At 40.3% G+C, this 18,700-nt stretch overlaps 1 protein-coding gene across 2 annotated transcripts in view; it reads right to left on the bottom strand.

Moving 5' to 3' along the window:
• BICD2 (BICD cargo adaptor 2) overlaps window positions 1–18,700 on the bottom strand; it is a 152,485-nt gene that overhangs the window by 64,478 nt on the left and 69,307 nt on the right. The gene's annotated exons all lie outside the window — the stretch shown is intronic.

The following is an 18,700-nucleotide window of genomic DNA, read 5'->3' as shown; positions in this document are numbered from 1 at the left end:
CTTCTAGCTCTGAAGATGGATCTTTAAAACAAACATTGCAGTGTATCCAGCTTTTATGTCAAATCCTCTTGCCAACGCTACCCATATTTGTGATGTGGATCAGGACTCAGGGTCCCAATTCAGCAAAACACTTGATAGGATTATGCACATGCTTAAAATTAAGCACACGCTTACATCTCATTGACTAATGGCACTTAATCATGTTTTCAAGTGCTTTCCTGAATCAAGACCTTAGTCTCCAACTGGACAAGATATCTCTGTGTGATGATCAGATACAGTACTTTTATCCCCCCTCCCTTGCCTTTCCCCCCAAGGCATGGTATACAGTGCAAGTGGTCAGGTCCAGGGCTGTGAAGATTGAATGAATAATGGAAAACAGATTTCATGCTAACAGGCTGTTCTGTTTCCTGGTTTTCATTTGTGATGAGAAAAGCATCTCGCAGCAAAATTCTCCTTTGAGATGTAAGCATATAGGTCTTATAGACTCAATGAGCATCAGATGGCAGAACCTGTTTTTAGAACCCAGGCAATTGCTTTCACTAAAACACATTATAAAGCAAAGGGTTTCTTAATAATTTAAGTAGGTATATACTGGTAACAATCTGCCTGACAGATGGACTGGAGTCAATGAGATTAATGAATGCTATCTTTAAACAACTGTACGTGTTTCTGCCCCAGTCCATTCCAAGACGAATTTGGGTCTTCCAGGTGTCAGCAGTTTTCAGGGTGCCTGTCTCCGTATGGCAGGTTTTTCACTGCTAATATTATTATGATGCTTTAAGCCAAATCAATGACAAACTAACATCTCCTTTCCAAAGGAAACTCCTTGTCTAGTCAACTGTAAATTTTTTCCATTTTTTCCTCCGCTCTTCAAATGTATCCCATCATCACAAAAGGAAATTTGCTTCCAATATATATAAGTAAGTTTCAGCATTTCATTCTTCTGCATATTAGAGAGGAAGCATTTACTGATATAGTACTTATTGAATATATCAGGGCTGAAACAGATGCTTGATAATGTCTGCCCTGTCCAGTGTTAAAGGCACCCACTTACTGCTCTTATCAGAGTGAATTCGATTTCAGATAAGCAAATCAGAGAACACCTGACATATATCCAGGGAGGAAATACTGGCCAAATTCACTCAGCCAACCCGAGGGAAATTAAAAAGCGTCACATTTCTGACAGAAAGTAAAGCACCATCTGTGCAAGTCCTTGTCAAATGAGTTTCTACTGTACAAAGCAGCTTAAAAGCCTAATACCTCAGATCTCTGTAAGCGTCAAAGGGATGACAAAAAATATATATATATAAGCTGCTTCTCCTCCACACACTGACATTTTTTCCCCAAGAATTAAAATCAGTCTGTTATGGACCTGCATTTATTTGAAGTCTATAATATGGAGACAGAGGATCTGACATCCACTTATACAGTAAAATCAACTGTTTTCAATATGGTAGGCTTTTCTTACCGGTAGACTGCTAACACTGAGCAGGTTACAACAAATTAAGCCCATTTTTTTTTTTTTTTTTTTTTTACTATGTGATCAGAAAAGTCTAAGCAAAATTAAAACAAGTCATTTAGTAAATTACCTACAGAGAAATTCTTGAGAGCAATGGCTAGTTTACATTTAATCCTTTGGACACAGGTGTCAAATTGAGGATTTCTTGTAGGAGTTAATGACTCTCACATATCAGCAATCAAGTATTTCATCATTACATCACTGGTGCAAATACAACCTATGGCCAAGATCGTAGGAACATAGCAATTGCCATACTGGATCAGACCAGTGGTCCTCTTAGTCTAGTAGTCTGTCTCCAACATTTGCCAGTACCAGATACTTCAGAGGAAGGTGGAAGAAAACCTCCTAATCTCTAGTAGTTGGGAGATTGGCTTAAACCCTGAAGCATGAGGCTTAATAGCTCTTCCAAAATGTATATTGTCATTCATGATTATAACTCTGGATATTCTTGTTATCCACATAACATATACCATCTTTTTTAGAATCTTGATTTGTTTATGATGGTGTCCTGTGGCAATGAGTTCCACAGTTTAATCGCACATTGTGTGAAAATATCTTTCCATTTAATAAGTTCAAATTTGCCATTTTTTTAATGTCATTGACTGTCCCTTTGTTCTTGTGTTATAAGAGAGAGAACAGAAGTTCCTGATCTATCTTCTCGGAACCTTTGTTATTTTATATACCTCTCATTTTTACTCTTGTTCATCTCCTTTCCAAGGTAAACTATCCCAATCTTTTCAATCTCTCTTCATATAAGTTTTCCCATTCCCCTGATTATTCTGAGAGCGCTCTCTGAGCCTTCCCTTAATTCCGCAGCATCATGCAATATGTTGTTATAAATTGCGACAAATAAATAAAATCTGCTCACATGGACTGATTGCAGAATTGTGACTGAAGTCAACAGTGACTAAGGTCCCAGTCCCACAATTTATCCTGTGCCAAGTCCCAGTGAAGACCCACATGCATCACATTGCAAGATAAAGGCCTAAAAGACTTAACAGTCCATACTATCCAATGGATGTGGGATGTCCTGTTTGAAGGAGGTTACTGGTTTCCGTACAGTGAATAGATAACCCCATCACAAAGCCAACCATCACAACAGAGCCCCTTATTGGTGATTTGAGCAGGAATCAAAAGGTTATATGGGTAAGGAGACCTAACTACTTTCTAAACTCCAGTGTGTGGTCCACCCAAATAAGGTTGAGGCAGGGCACTGTGGTAAACACACACTGATACTATCCAAGATACACTAATTACATACACTTACTATATACCAGAAGCCTTTACTCACAAAGCTGTCAGCCTGGTAACTTTCTCTAATACTAAAAATGCCGAAAGAAAAAAAAAAAAACACAGAGTTCTCCCATTTTTAATCATGTCTCACTATGCCTCTCTTCTACTTAAGAGTGGGGATCCCATATGTTCATGTTACAACTAACTGCAATAGGCTATGTGGAATGGGAAAATTTTATTTTAACCCAGATGTCCATAAAATGTAATTACCATCCATGGCTACGGGCCAGGTCTGTCTTAAAAATCCTACGTTATGAGAAAAACAGGTTTTAGTAATGTGCATGAAACCCATGAACATTAAAGCACCATTAAAACCAGTGGTGTTCACAGCTTCCTTTTACTTTCTTTGCTATTTAGATGCAAGAACCATTGGGGGGGATGGGGAGAATTCAGAGTTGATTAAGTAATGCTTCTCTTACTCCTCTACCGAACGCTCATTTTTCTTTCGCCTACTAAATGACCTGGTTATTGTGCTCTGATTAACAAGCTTCAAATACCAGCATTTCCCGAGGCTTTTAAGAAAAAGCGGAGGCAAACATCTACGTGCTCACTGCACAAAGAAATATCATCAGGCATAGCTACGCTACAGCTTATGTCGCTCGGGGGGCTGAATAAATCACCTCCTCCCACCCCCGAGCGACATCAGTTACATTGATATAAGTGCCGGTGTGGATACTGCTATGTATATCTAGGCTACAGCTACCGCCGCTCGCGGGGGCTGGAGCAGTTAAGCCGAAGGGAGAGCGCTCTCCCATCGGCTTAGAGTGGCTACATTAGCAGAGCTTGCAGCTGCGCCGCTGTAAAACTCTCTAGTGTGGCAGTAGCCTAGAAGAAGAAGGAGACCAGTTATAAAGGGATCGTTGTAGAAGAGCGTTTTTAAGTGTCACTAAAATGCAACCCTGACTGGATAATTCGCAATCGAAGGTCTGTGACTACTATGTGGTCATGCAATTAAAGAGACCATAATGCATACACACAAGTTAAGGTTGCCCCAGCCAACTTTAATACTGCTGTTGCCTAACTTTTGTGTGCTTGAGTTTGCAACCTTAATAATGTTCTTTTCACTCAGTTTGTGTGTGTGAGATATGTATTAATTTATACACAGAGAAAGAGACACACACTTTTACCTGCATGTTAGTCTAGGAAGCTACCAAAATCCATACAGGTTTTGGTGGATGGTGACTTTGTAAATTCTGGAAGATACCAACATTAAAAGGACTACCAGAGCTCTCTCTGGCCTGTCCTCCCCCTGTCCTATTCACCATACTGGTCTTCTTTTCCAGGATGAAGTCATCAGTAGGAGTCAAAAGTGTTCTTTACTTATTTAGCCAGATGTAGGTGTTGCTAGCTACATAAGCAAAGCACTTCCATACAGTACAGTGCTACTATTTGTTGCCATCTGTAAGCCCCTGAACTGTTCCTCATTGTGGAAGGATATTTTACTGTAGACCCACATATACTTCTGTCCCAGACAAATCTGTTTGTTTCCTCCTAGCTTACATTACACATAAGGAACATTTTACTCATGAAACTGAGGTTGTGGATAATATCACATGAAACAAAACTCCTTCTGCATATATGATTACAAACTTCCTGAATTATTACAGTTCTGCACCCTTCGGATTACATCTTTGAATGCATATTTGAACTCCAGGAGGTTGAATGCTATGGACAATTGTCCTGCCGGCTCAAGGAGAAAATCATCAACCAGCTGCAGTCTAGGAAAGCAACACACTACCAATCAGTAAGCGTGGTGGGTATTTAGTCCCACTAGGCTTTCCGAGTCTCCCACCATGACCACCATACACTAGCTGTACTTCAAGGATAAAACACTGAAGGCACACACGGAATTTTATATGAAGTGATTGAAAAAATAATAAATCAAATTACAGTTACCAATGTTACCATCCTTTCTCCTAATAGTTGAAAGCATAATACTAAAAATTAGCTAAACTCATTTTGAAAGATTAACCATTGCCATTTTACTGCACCCAATAATACAGAAGTTCAGAAGGGAAAAAGGACTTTGATATTTTAATTTGCTTAATAACAGCTGATGTTTGATCTCACTGCTGGTGGCAGCTATTTTGTTGAAATGAGCAACACAGGATTTACCGTACAGGTGCGTCTATTCCAGTATCATTTGTGGCACTAATATTATGGGAGGCAGCCCAGAACAAGAGAGACAGTAAAAATGGCTTCTTGTTTTAACACTGAGCAACCCGGGGTGGGGGGCAGGAGTTCTCCTCTACGGCCCAGCCCCAGGCTTTGGGTTACCATTTCTTTACACCACTACAAGGAATGTAAAATTCTACCACAGTCAGAATTCTCCAGGCATGGTAGTGTTAGCATTTTACACCCACATTTTGTTGGTGAAAAATGACTACGCTAGATGCCAGGCAGTGGAGAAACAGGTGCCCAATGCTTTAAAAATATGAAGTGTTGTTTAAGTATGAGCAAAGTAGGCTTGAAAGCGAACCACACAGCCAGCCAGTCTCCCATGATGCCTCTTTTCAACACCATGATCAGCAGCATGTATTGCTACAAACAAAAAATCTCTCAGGCATATAGCTTCTCCTTTTCAACTCCCCCAACCTTTAAAAAAAATAATAATAATAATCTTGTGATTTGTTCTGAGATGGATCCAAGTCACAAAATTCAGATCCACACCTCCTACAAGTTTAGGGTGTTCAGAGCCTTTTCATGCTTTCATCTTAATAATAATGGACCATAAAGGTGAATTACTTTATCAGATTTGAGAAACATCAGTACAACACAAATCAATGGAGTACAATAGATCTGAACACAGCAACTGGTAACAGCACAAGAAAGAAAATCCTATCATCTGCAGTCTAAACCTACATCATAATAAAGAAACACTTTTAGTGAAAACATTATATTGTGTCTTTCATCCAAGAATCTTAAGTACTTTAAAGCCATTAATGAAGTCAGCCTCACAACACCCAGCTGAGGTAGGTAAGTAATACTGTTATCCTTATTCTGCAGATAAGGAAGCAGAGGATGAGACTTCAGACAGGTTACCCAAAGTCTGCAGCAGGCAGGAACAGAGAATGACCTGTCCCCCTCTTTCTCAACTTCCTCTTTTCCCACTTGAGAGAAAGTCTGTGAAACAGGGGAGGAATTCCCACAAGGGACTATTAGGACAGTTACCTGCCTCTAGCACATTTCATAGTTCATTCATGGTAGTAAGAACATCCTACCTTCTGAAATCTCAGATGGCTGGCAGGGCTAGGTGAAAGCAGAGCTGTTCTTTAAGGAAGGACTTTCATGTGGCCGGAGGAGTGGAAATCAAAACTTTCAAACTTATTATTAAACTTATTGCTTGAATCTATTTATCTCAGAGATGGGCCTGAGCCAGAACATTCATATCTAGATGTCAGACGAACCAAGATTCAAGCGTATTCAGAGCTAGAGTTTTGATTTGAGCCCTGTCTCTAATTTGCAATTCACATTTTCTTCCTATAATTTTCCTTGCAATATTTACTAATTAGAGATATTTCTGTTTAAACTAAGGGCTCATTCATTCCCTTCCCAGTCCATCTTCCCTTTCTGCTCATTCTGCAGTAAAGTCTTAAAGTAAAAATGCTTAATTTGCAACCGACAGTTCATTTGCATGGCCACAGATTGATACATAATTAGTACCTCACTGCAGCGTCAAACTGAAAAAGAGAAATGGCGTTAAGGGCCCAATCCAGTTCCTGATGAAAGCCACGGACATTAGCAGAAATTGGAGAAGACGAACCGTACAAGTACGATTCAATTCCCACTGTAGACAACAACACCAGTTTTTCCATGCACTTCAGTAGGAATTAGACCAAGCCCTAAATAAATAAGCTCTTCTCCAAGTCTACATGTCTGAAACAATAGCAAATACAATACAGAAAGTGACTGTCCAGTTGAAATAACATCTTCTATAAAATTGTCTCTCTTCTTTAAATGTTTGCTCATGTCAATGCTGCTCTTTTTACACCAAGCAAAAATATATACATATATATTCCCACCTCCCCCCCAATATATGCGTCTGGTTGATCCAGCTTGCATTAGGGTATTCCTGTTATAGGGCCAGATTGTGGTCCCATTGAAGTCAAGAGGAGTTTTGCCATTGATGGCAAGGGGAGCAGATGCAGGTTCAAAGCAAATGCCTTTTATATTGTCATCATTAAGTGAAGATGATTTGAGAAGGAGAGAAAGTAGTTCATATAGTGTGTGAGGATTAGAAACTTTCAGTTAAACAAAATTTCACTTTGGCTACATTACTTATATAGGTAGATTCAAAGAGCTTTTTTTTATTCCCCCCCCCCCCCCAACACCACTATTATACTTTAAAATGCTCCAGAAACTTCACTGATGAAAAGGAGAGACATCTATTAGTTTAAAACTTTAAAGATAAAATGCAACAATATTATCCAGATTTAGGTTGTCACTGGGCCAATTCAAAGCTCTCCACAGTTGATTAGAACGGAAAAAGGAATTAGGACAGTAATGGGATGAAGTGGACCCATGCCAAGAATGACATGTTATACAAATCGCACCCAATTTCCAAAATACGAACTCATACAAAGTGAACTTTCATTGGTATTTTAATCAACAAAGATATAAAATCATCTGGGTATTTACAAGAAAGGATCAAACCTTAAGTCTCTTGGCAGAGGTGAAGTTTTTTTTGTACCTGACAGCGCAGTGTGACAGGAAGGTAACTCAATACTAAGGATGATTCTCATACACAAACATCATAGGAAGCAGCTATTCCCCCTTTGAAGGTTAGTGTCAAGATTATCAAGCTGTTTTTTTAACAAAAAGCAGTTTCTGCATGTCAGTGACATATCCATTCAGCATAAGCATAGAACAACATGAAGAGTCATGGAAACTCAAACCAATTTGTCCATCTCATGCGCTGAACCTCACATCTATTAAAACAGCCAGTGTAATAGGCCAGAACTGACCCTAAAATGCTCAAAACTCAAAGCAAAGCCCAAGGCTTTTCTGGGATTTGAAAAGGTGTACAGTGGTTTTGATTGCTGTTTAAAAATCAAACCCAGCACTCTGTGCTATCGTTTTACTGTGTCTACATGATCAGAAGCAGAAGTACAGAAAGAGAAAGAGCCTCAGGTCCTCAGTTCTCCAATGAATATTCCATCGTGATTCTGAAAAGGCTAGCGTCAGCAAAACACTGCAAAACTATTTTGAGGCACTAAAAAATGAGGGGACAAACACCTTTGAAGTGACTTACAAAGGTAGTAACTAATCACTACAATATAGTAAACTTTGATTATTGCAGATTACCATTTTGGAAAACACAAGAACCACCTGGGTTTGTCTTCCGGTACTTTGTCTCACCTAAACTGTTCATTCAACAATAATCTAAGGGATGGCACAGGGAACATCTAATACACAACATGATGTGGGTGTGGGGAGCACTAAAGAACTTTTGGGTACTAAAAGTTGCTCTTTTTTCATAAAAAAAAAAAAACACAGGCAGGAACGTTTGTGATTTCATTAGATGTATTACTGGGAATTCTTCTTTTTATAAAAAGAAAAGGAGGACTTGTGGCACCTTAGAGACTAACAAATTTATTTGAGCATAAGCTTTCATGAGCTACAGCTCACTTCATCGGATGCATTCAGTGGAAAATACAGTGGGGAGATTTACATACACAGAGAACATGAAACAATAGGTGTTACCATACACACTGTAAGGAGAGTGATCAGGTAAGGTGAGCTATTACCAGCAGGAGAGGGGGAGGGGGGAGGGAGGGAAGAGAGACACCTTTTGTAGTGATAATCTGATGAAGTGAAATCCAGCTCACAAAAGCTTATGCTCAAATAAATTGGTTAGTCTCTAAGGTGCCACAAGTACTCCTTTTACTTTTGCGAATACAGACTAACACAGCTGCTACTCTGAAACCCTTCTTTTTATAAAGGCTTTAAAAGCTTCCATCTCAGCAAAGTACACAAATTTTCTATGTGCAAACAGTAACTTGTAGAGCTAGCCTGGTTTCTTACATGAGTGTTGCTCACAACCCGTCTCCTGTCTACACACAAACCCTCTTACCCAAATTCTGTGGTGCTTTCAAACCAAACTAACTGGCATGGCTGTGGTTTGGGGTTAGAGCCCGGGTTTCACTTTTACTTGGGCTGGTAACTCACCCCTTTCTAAGTGAGAACACAGGCTAAATCGTTTGAATGCTGATAGTCCTCCACTGCCCTCTCCAATTCCTCCAATGTGCCTAGGAGGACGGACCAGTTCTCCCATAATTCATTGATAAAGAATCAGAGTAAGCAGAAAGAACCATGGGACGTGCCCCCAGAAATCCTAGCAACACACAGATAAGTGCAGCACCAAAGAGGACACAGTAACTTTGAGGTAGGGCTTTGCAGAGGGGCTGCTCACAGTCAAGCTAGGCTAACCTGGGTGCTGATCTCCCAACCTAGCTCTGTGGTGCAAACATCCCCTTAGCTTAGGGGATGAGAAGCAAAGGACAAGCCACTGGGCTTGTTAAAATTAGGCACACTGAATGGAAGAAAAATATCACAGAAAGCTGAAGATGTTACAAGAGCCAGTAATTCAGTTAATCAACAAAAGAAATAAGAGCTCTATCTTACACAGAAGAAATTATGGGGGTTTCCTGCACAATAAACATACCAGTTAGAAAAGAAAAACCAAACTACCTTTATTAAAATGTTTTAATGGCAATTACGAGGAAATTCACTTGCCATAGCTACACTCATTGGTAAATTACAGTGACACACTTCAAAGGATTGAAGGAAAAAGGGAGGAAAGCAAACTGCTTATGAAAAATGTATGATATATGAGGATTAAAAGAAAGGTAAGGAAATAAACAGAATGACAACTTGAAGATTAAGAGGCATCTGGTGCCAAAAGTACAAAGCAACCTCAAGACAGTAGGTATCAATGTTAGCACACACACAGCTAGGCACCTTCCGATAAAAGGGGCAGCTGAAGTTCTTTGTCACACCAAAGAACCTCAAAAATATGAACTCAACTGAAAAATAAAAAAGGCGAAGCAACTAATGGGGCATTCCATGTAAAATACTTCGCTAGGCTCTTTGTGCAATTATCTGAAATTTCTCAGCCTGAATACATCAAAGTGGCAAAGAATGTTTTTATGTCCTATAATTTGTCTTTGGTCCATATATACTGAGCCTTTTACGTTTTAGAGTATGAGCTTAGAAGCAGCCTTTTTTAATTAAAAAAGCTTTTAAAAAGTCAAACATGAAGAATAACGTTAAGAGCCATATTTTCTAAAGCATGAGCACACACAAAAAATGTACATGTAATTGCATGCCTAGTTTATAGATTTATGTAGCTACGTTTGCACAGAAGATAGCATGATCATGCATACAGATATATCCATATAATAAAGGACAGATGGGCATCTGGTCATTTGTGCGTGCAAATATCCAGTGTATAACAACTAAAGTAACTGTCTACCTGAATTAGACATGTAGTTGTATGCCATTTTTTTTTTAAACACACAATAAAAAGACCCTGCACCTCTGGGGGAGGGATAGCTCAGTGGTTTGAGCATTGGTCTGCTAAACCCAGGGTTGTGAGTTGAATCTTTGAGGGGGCCATTTAGGAATGGGGGCAAAAATTGGGGATTGGTCCTGCTTTGAGCAGGGGGTTGGACTAGATGACCTCCTGAGGTCCCTTCCAACCCTGATATTCTATGATTCTATACTTGTCTGCTATCTCAGCCATGAACGAATTACTACATAGCTAGCTCATCACCAACAGGAAAAAAAGGTTAAATCGGTTAATGACTTAAACGTTGAGCCTGCAATTGCACAGCTATGTTCTTACATTTATTCATATGGAAGTAAAGTTATGCAAATTTAGGTGCATGGTTCTTAGCCTGTGAAGAACTCATAATAGTATGGAGGAAACAAGCAATGTGTATTTTTAATAATTTTAAAAGTAATACTATCAAAGCATACTCTTGGCCTTCAGTCATTTTCCAGTTGTGCTTGCCTCCTATTAGCTTATTCATATAAGATCTCTAACTGGGAAATTAGAACCTAATTAAGAAGGTATTATGCACCCTCGTGTGATCTTGTGCACTAAAGAACATGTTTCTTGACAGGTGACTAGTGCATATGTGGAACTTGTAAGATGCAAATACTTTTTTCTCTCTTCATGTCTCAGGTATTAGGGGTGGTCAGTGCATGTCTTCTCTTCCTCTCTGCCCCCAAAACAGCAGTTACTTATACAAGATGTTTGATTTAATTTTTTATGAGGATCTCCCGAATTTTTCCTACCACAGTTTATCATCCAGGAAAGGCAGACAGTGAGGGAGGGGCGTTGGAGGAGGGGAGAAGCACAAAAGAAAGATGCTTTGAAGGCAAATGACAGAAGCAAACCTTTGAATTGAACTTTTCTCTTTTTCTACTTATGCCATCAAGCTTTCTACTTTACTCTCCTTTCAATCTGTGCATTAGTTTTTCCTCTTTAAATGAAAACAGCTGGGGATTTTTAAATTCAGGGGAAGTGCAAACACTTCTGCTCCAGAGGGTAGAAGCTGCCAGAGCTCAGTTCCTCCTTTCTTTGACCACTTGGTGTCCAGCTTTATAAACCAACAACAGGGCTCTTCAGTGATAAATTACAAAGCCAGAGCAGAGCAGTTAAGCATTATCATCTGTATCAGGGCAATGTCTACAAAGGTGCTAGGTGCTGTACTCAGACATGCGCAGCTCCAGAGAGAATAGGATTGTCGCTGAGGAAAACAGCAAACTTCCTCTTGCAGTGCTGTGTACGTACATGCCATTTTTAGAAAACAGTGAAACAAAATGAACGCACACTTGTTCATCTTGTCACTCCACAGAGCTAAATTTAGCTGTTGATTCAAGCACCAAGACCACATTAAGGATCCCAGAGCAGCTCAGTGCTGAATGTATCAACTGAAATCAGTGCAAAAAAAAAAAAAAAAAAAAAAGAGAATCAGGATGAAGGCGTAAAACAAAACAGGGCAACACTGAAACTTTGTGATTTTCTCAAATCAGGTATTTGAACAGTGAGCAGAGGCAGGAGTTACTGAGTTGAAAGACACCACATCAGATGTTCCTTAGATTCCCAACATGAAGATTTGCACAGACCAAGTTCAAGTTTCTGAGCCAGAGGCAGATTAAGGTTTCCTAGGGCCCTGGGCCAGAGCAAGTGGGGGCCTCTCCCCACCAGTTCTGCCCCTTCTGCCTGTGGTCCCACCCACAGCCCCCCCACCCTTCTACCCCTTCTCCGCCCCCCCCTTCCACCCAGGATCGTACCCCCCGCCACTGCAGCCCCGCAGCCTGTTTGCTCCTTTCTGCCCCAGACCAGAGAAAGTCTATCCCATGCCATAGCCCCACGCTGCTGTGGGGAGTGAGAGCTCCTCCAGTCCCAGAACTGCAGCAGGGATCCAGGTGCTGGGGCTTCCCCCACAACCCCAGTAGTTTGGGGGGGAAGGGACCAGGATTGGGGCGCTGGAGCTTCTCCCATCCTGCATGGAGCTTCTGCCAGACAGTGGGGTCCAGGGGGGCTTTGCGTGCCCTGCCTACCCAGCGGCCTGGGCTCTGGGCTTCTGCCGTCTGGCGGCCGATATTTCCCGAGGCCCCCCATTTGGCTGGGCCCCATCAGCCCGGTGGCTAATCCGCCACTGTTCTGAGCTATAGTCAGTTGCAAAGGGCTAATAAGCAGCAATAGAAGAGCATAATGGTGGGAGTGGGTCTTTTGGCCAATTATTTTACATTAATGTAATAATAAGTAATAAAATCTGACATTTATGCAAAGTCATTCCAAAGGATTTCACATTGCTTTACAAACATGGGCTTCAGTAGGGCTCTGCAGGGGAGCAGGGATCGGATTGCACAGGTCTGATTGCAGTCTTATGCACTAGAGATGGTCTAACAGCATTCAGAACAGGACATGGAGAACTTTTAGACTACAGTTGGGGTCAGATTACGGTTACGTTCCAGGATCTCTGATGGTAAACACAAACTTATTCTCAAAGGATTTTGACCCAAAGTTGTTTGAAGTCACGCAAGGTAGTCATTCATTACTTTTCTGCTATCTCAGGACACATCAGAACCAGGATCCGACCGGCTAGAAAGGCTCCTTCCTCTTTGTGGGACACACCGCCCAAAGCTGTGTCGGATGGGTTCAGTTCTTGGGTTTAGATTATACAAAAATATGTTCAAACGAAAGAAGTAAGAGTTAAAAAGTAAATTTGTAAAAAACTGGAAAGGGTAGGGTGAAATACATCACAAGGGGAAATGCCAAGGGCTAAAAATATAAAACAGTGAATAAAAAGAAGAGACTGGGGTCTGAGACAAATATAAAGAAATAAAGGTAAGATTTAAGATTAATTTTAAAAAATTAGGCAAGGATTAAACATAAAAAAAAAGCTCAAACCATGTGCCACGCATCTGACATCACCCTGACCACTTTACAAGGCTGTTGTATTCTGGTTCCCCTTGCCTTCTGATCACTCATATTATTCAGTTATTTATTTTAAGTTAGGAAGAAACAGTCCCCAACCCAAAGAGTTTACAATGGGTTTGTACAGCTTTCAACAATATGGAGTCCTGATCCTTATAGGGGTCTTCACAATAATTCAATTGAAGTATAAGGGCTTCCTACATGGGGAGTTATTCTGAAATAGTTAGTCCTGATTAACTCCCTGTGTGAATGCTCTTATTCTGGAGTAAGAGTGCCTTATTCCATATTAGCATAATCCATTTTGGAAGTGGATTAAACTAATTCAGAATAAGGCACTCTTATTCTGGCATGACAGCCCACACGTGGAATTAATCAGGAATAGATAATCACTTTAAATTCATATCCTACCTTATTCCAGATTAATTTTCAAGGCCTGATAAAATTGTGTGTTAAAAACACCCACATATATACCACCCCCAAACACACAAAATTATTGCACCCACCACTAAGACACAGTCACCTCTGTGATGATACAACAGTACAGGACAGGAATGTCGAATAGTACTGTATCAAATAGAAACTGTGGGAGAGGAATGGGGGAAAGTTAAATAGACAGCAGGGTTCATATGATTATGAAAAGTGGAATTTGGCCAAGATGCCATGGCTACCTCACTATCTCTAATATCTCTTATAAAATCTTTAACAGGAACAAGTGAATACAGCTTAGGTTTTATCTCACATCTAAAGCACAAGGTCATATTATACAAAGACAACGTCTACACAGCAAAAAGGTGAGGTTGTTCCCAAATTAGTTAGTTGAATTCTAGTGAAAACTCCTCTTACTGCTATGTTAAACAGTTTAAAACTTTCAGATCCTTTGGAGTTGGCCATGTTGAAACCCAGGTGGGAGTTTAGGCCTTTGTGTAAGCAAACACACCTTTTAATCCTAAACTAGAGGACACTTTATATCAACAATACTTCAGTGTAGTTATGCCAGTTTATACTTGCTGAAGGTCTATCCCAGTGAACGCTCTTCACAGATGGATAGCATACTGGTGGCAGCATACCTGCTTTTTCAAGGAGCCATACAAATTATATATCTATATATCCATCACATATACCTTCCAGGTACCACAAATTCAACCTGCCTCAGATGTCAAAATTCTCCCCAAAGGCTAGAAGTGCATTTTTTCCAATTATAGGCTATTCATAATCCAAAGATTTACTTCTTTGCTTTCTCGCTCACAGTACAGGACCACGTTCACAGATCCACAATTGCTCTTTGTTCTCGAAATCGCTGTATACCATAGATAAATGATATAGGCTCTCTACTCTAGATTGGTTTCCTACCTCAAGAAGTCAGATTGCTTTGTCTGAATTTGCTTTGTCAGCTAAGCATTTATGGCCATCACATGCTCTTTACATATCATAGATTTCCAAGGAATTCAAATACTATGCTATTTGGCTCTGGTTACATGACCTAAAATCAATACTGTACAGAATCACATGTACCCTACCAACATTTCCAAGTATTAATAGTGAAACTCTTAGGGGCATTGTCTCTGTTTATTCCATGAGGATAGCTTCCGTTACCAACAAAGGGAGAATGGACTTTTATAATGTATGTCAACTGAACCACAGTCTTGAATCTTAAAGCCTTGCCAGTTACAACTACCTGAAACTGGGGTCATGGAAAATATAGAAGAGCTGTCACTGGAAAATTAAATGGAATTCCAGCTGCAAGTTAATGCTTAACCACAACTCCTTAAAATGAGGAAGACCATGATGCAAGCAGGTTTAATAACATATTTGTATGCAAGAAATAAGCCTGCTAAATGTAATTTGGGGTGTTAGATTGTGCAGGTTTCTGGAGAGTCTTTGAGACTTGTTATCTTCTTTGAATAGTAACTGATCAAAGGAAATATCTTTTCACACAATGTGCAATTCAATTGTGCAACCTATTGCCAGAGGAGATCACTGAGGCCAAAAATTTAGCAAGATCCAAAAAAAGGATTTGACATTTTAATGGTAATACTTAATACTGACTATCAGAAGGAGATCTTATGTTGGGGGCAGGTTATCCCACATCTGCCTAATACAAGGATTCACATGTGGGCCACTGTTAGAGACACGATACAGGTCTAAATGGACCACATGTCTGATTCGGTATGGCAATTCCTTTGTTCCTAACTGGAATAGACTCGGGAGACAATAATTCTGTGTTATGAGTATCAGCACCCCTCCCCACAATCAAATTTACAGGATGGTACAGTGGTAGGAGCTTCTTACAGGACACCAAGCACCAGTATAATACGCCTGCTTCTCACCAGGAATTGCAAAGATCCCATGCCACATCACAGTGACAACCACAGAGGTCTGGAACACACTGTAGTGATTCCCAATACAGTTGGTGTTTCAGTATGTCATGAAACACACTCTTCTCCTCTATACACCATTAGAATCTTCAAGAACAGGAGCTAAACATTTATCGTTTGAGGGACCAGCTTCTGGTAAGGTCTAGTGCAGAACTGCAAAGTAAAAAACAGCCAGAGAAGAGGAGCGTGTGGCAGATGTTTCCTACCACAGCCTGCTGGGGCTTCCCTACAGTCCCATGATGGCAGAAGCCACAGAGAGGTTTGCTTGTAAACCTCCTGCTCAGCAATGGTCCCTGTTCGCTCTCTCACACACGCAGCTTTAAGCAGGAATAGCCTGTGTAGAGCAGCTTTTCCTTGAGAGAACATGGATGCAAACGAAGGTTTTTCTTTGAAATCCGAGTGTAAACCCGCCTGCGCTTTGAGCATGAATGGGGCTCCTAATTTTGTTTGGAAAAACCCCCATTCTTCATTGCTAACCCAGTTGCTCACAGCAACTTTGTTGCACTTCACTTCTCAGTAGATCTCATCAGCATTATACTAATCAGGATGTGCTAATATGCTTCGGAAGATTAATTAGCACTAAAAGCCACAGGGATTTTTGTTCACGCTTTCACATTTCAGCCTCTGAACTTAATTACAAAATTTTATCACAATATCAGCTCCTAATTTTTTCTGGTCATGAAATTCAAAATAAAATAAGAGCGTTGTTTTCTAGGGTTTTCCTGAGTGCTGCACGTTTTCCTACACTAACATTCATTATGCTATAATGAACTAATGATTAGCGAAACAAAAGTAAGCAACACAGATCTCCAGGGAGTCAAGTCACTTGCCAGAGTGGAGCATTAACAACAAACAAACTTTGCATTCATTCCTCTTGCATCATATTTGTCTGTATTTTTTCCCCCTGAGCCTTCATGTAAAATGTGTATGTCCCTGTTTCTCAGTTAATAGACTCAGCACTTTGGGTAGACTTCCCAATAAAGTTCTTAAAATGATACATTAAACATGTGTCGGAACATAAGTCCCTTATAGAAATCTGATCCTTATGTGATCCTGCTGGATTTTTGCTACTTATTTTTAGAAACTTTTAAATTAAGACTTGTCTACACTAGCAAATATCAACACCATTGTTCACCTCAATACAGCTGTTCCTGGTAACAACCAAAAAAGCTGTAGCATAAACAGGGCACAGAATATTTTTTGTCACTGTGCCATTAGAATGATGGCTGCTTACTTTACAAGGAAAATTAATCTAAGAAAGGAAAGGCAAAGATTTTGAAGCACAAAATACTAACTTTAAAATTACTGGGCTATAACAAAATTTGTGAGTGGTCCCCTGTGTTCACTGACATGGCTAGTTGTCATATAGGTATCTACTCATTCTCCTGTCTCGGGGTGTGGATGCAGAGCTCATTCCAATGCCAAAAGAAGAATCAGGGTGTACCGCCTCCCCTACCTGCAACTACAAGATCCCCTGTGATTTGTGCAGATTGCTGGGCATCCAACAGAGGCATGAGCCAAAGGAGCTGCGTGCTCAGCTCTGTAATTTATTTCCCTCCTTTGATCCAGTATAGCCAGAATTTGATGGCAGACTCAGGACATTTTACAAGACTTACTAGGTTTCCAATCCACAATTGCCTTATAAGATCATAAATAATCTTATTCTGCTAAGGTGATCACAGAGGGACATTCGGCACAGAGACCGTTTAGAATGACTGTTATTAATATTTATGTTACAGTGCGCCTAAGACCCTGCATTCAGCACATACTGTTGCAGTGCACTGAATTTGGGGCAGGGAGGTTGTTTCGAGTGTTATTGAAACCTGTTTGTTTTTATCTCAACAGTTTACAAAAAAAATTATTTGAAAAACATGGACCCACAAGAAAGGAAAAAAAAAGCAAGAAGCAAATCCTGATCTTACTGAAGTATGTGGCAAAAGTTGCACCAAGTCTTGAGGTAACACCATTTCACCTTTATGAAGCAGGGGAGTTTGTTTCGCAGGCCGGCTGCTCTGTATCTAGTTGACTTTTGTGACTTTGTATCTATTATTGTAAGAAGTGTTATTGTAGTTCATGAGCCGAACAGTCTAGCACCTCCAATGGGGTTCTACCTGGGTTTGGAAACTGCTGAGCCAGCGAAAATAGAATTCAGTACATGTGAAAAGGTGCCAGATTGACAGCTCTGGAAACAGAAGGTTTACTCTCACACACACACACACATACACAAGGTTTACTTACACTCTCTCTCTCTCTCACACACACACACACACACACACGAGAAGCATCAGTAGCACAAGTCCTCTCCTTCCCCCACCCCCATCAGTGTCTCTTCCTTCACTAACCACGAGGATCACCTTTAAGAATGATCCTGGCTCCAGTCCTTTTTACTCCATGGTTTCACTCGCAGTGTAGTCATCAGTGCCATTTGTTACAATGGTGAACTGCTGTGATTTCAATCACTAACCCAGCACCAGTGCTTAGGCAAGACCACATTAGTGCCAAATTTTACATCACACGACTAGAATCAGAACCACTTTCTTTCTTTAAAAAAATAAATGAAAAGTGGCTATATCCAAGTGATGTGACTAAAGAGGCCTGATGCACACACACAAATTGAGGTTACAGACACACAAAAGTGCACAGGCACTTTTGGGTGTTTCATGCATGTGACTTGGCCACTAAGTGAGCACAGACCTTTTTTCTAAATGTGGGTCTAAATGCGTCATGTCATTTGTAAGCTTTTCATCAAACACTTAATTCCAACGCAAATTAGCAGCTACTAAAAATCATCTCACAGTTAAAACAAATCGGGTCATATGAATGATGTGATTGTGGAGTCCAAATATTTGCAACCTGCCACGGCTAGAAGCAAATGCTTTAGGATTGGGAAAATGGGATTCCTCGATCTTTCAGTTGTATAGGGCAATAACAGAGGACCTCAAAATATCATTAGATCACTCGGGTTGCTTGTGCTTTTTTTGGCACCAGGCTGAACACAGGAAGACCCAGACATTCAGATTGGTGTTATTCTTAATCCCTTCTTTCTGTGATGTAGACATC

This window comes from Eretmochelys imbricata, chromosome 7, assembly GCF_965152235.1.
Source record: "Eretmochelys imbricata isolate rEreImb1 chromosome 7, rEreImb1.hap1, whole genome shotgun sequence".
NCBI lineage: Eukaryota > Metazoa > Chordata > Testudines > Cheloniidae > Eretmochelys > Eretmochelys imbricata.
The sequence above is the reverse complement of the archived record's forward strand: the minus strand, read 5'-3'. Positions and strand labels throughout refer to the sequence as shown.